The sequence below is a fragment of the Chiloscyllium plagiosum genome, unplaced genomic scaffold (assembly GCF_037043375.1).
Source record: "Chiloscyllium plagiosum isolate Xiang-an unplaced genomic scaffold, Cpla_swu_hap1 HiC_scaffold_13, whole genome shotgun sequence".
NCBI lineage: Eukaryota > Metazoa > Chordata > Chondrichthyes > Orectolobiformes > Hemiscylliidae > Chiloscyllium > Chiloscyllium plagiosum.
Genome location: NW_028270151.1, coordinates 115,718,001 through 115,718,627, shown reverse-complemented (window position 1 = coordinate 115,718,627; position 627 = coordinate 115,718,001). Strand labels below are relative to the sequence as shown.

Genomic DNA, 627 nt, shown 5'->3' with positions numbered 1-627 from the left:
TGACATTGAGCACTATGCACTCTCCTCCAGTCTGGAAAACAATTCCTCACAGACAACTTTACACCTCCTGCTGTCACGGGCTCTTCATTCCGTTGACTTCAAATCTTCACAGAATTCAACAGACCTTGTTACATCGTCATTTCTTCATTTTTGTTCAGATCACTGTGAGCAGAGTGTCACAGTGGGAGTGGTAAGACGACACTATTGGGACCGTCCTGTACTATTTATCATTTCACCAATACCAGGGATAAATATCTGCTGCTCAGCATAATTTACGCAATTCACTTATTCATAATGTCAAATGTGCCTGTGACTTATGTGACGAGGTGGCCGAGAGGTTAAGGCGATGGACTGCTAATCCATTGTGTTCTGCACGCGTGGGTTCGAATCCCACTCTCGTCGTTGTTATCAACGTTTTTCAATTTTGCTATCTTTGGATGATCACAGCTGTCTGTTTATATGCATCGACGCTATAATAAAATCTCAAAGAATAATTTGAGTCTGTTGCCTAAACTGCATTGAATTGTAGATTGAATTGGGACAATGAAAAGGAACGCGATTGTCTTTTCCAAGTCAAGTTGCTGTGAACTTTTATCGTATGAAAGAGATCCAGGAGAACCAAATAAC

General features: G+C 41.1%; 1 non-coding gene across 1 annotated transcript; it reads left to right on the top strand.

Annotated features, from left to right (window-relative positions):
• The first annotated feature begins 320 nt into the window (after window positions 1-320).
• trnas-gcu (transfer RNA serine (anticodon GCU)) lies at window positions 321-402 on the top strand. Its single transcript has one exon. It is a non-coding gene; the product is annotated as a tRNA-Ser (tRNA).
• Window positions 403-627: the final 225 nt, after the last annotated feature.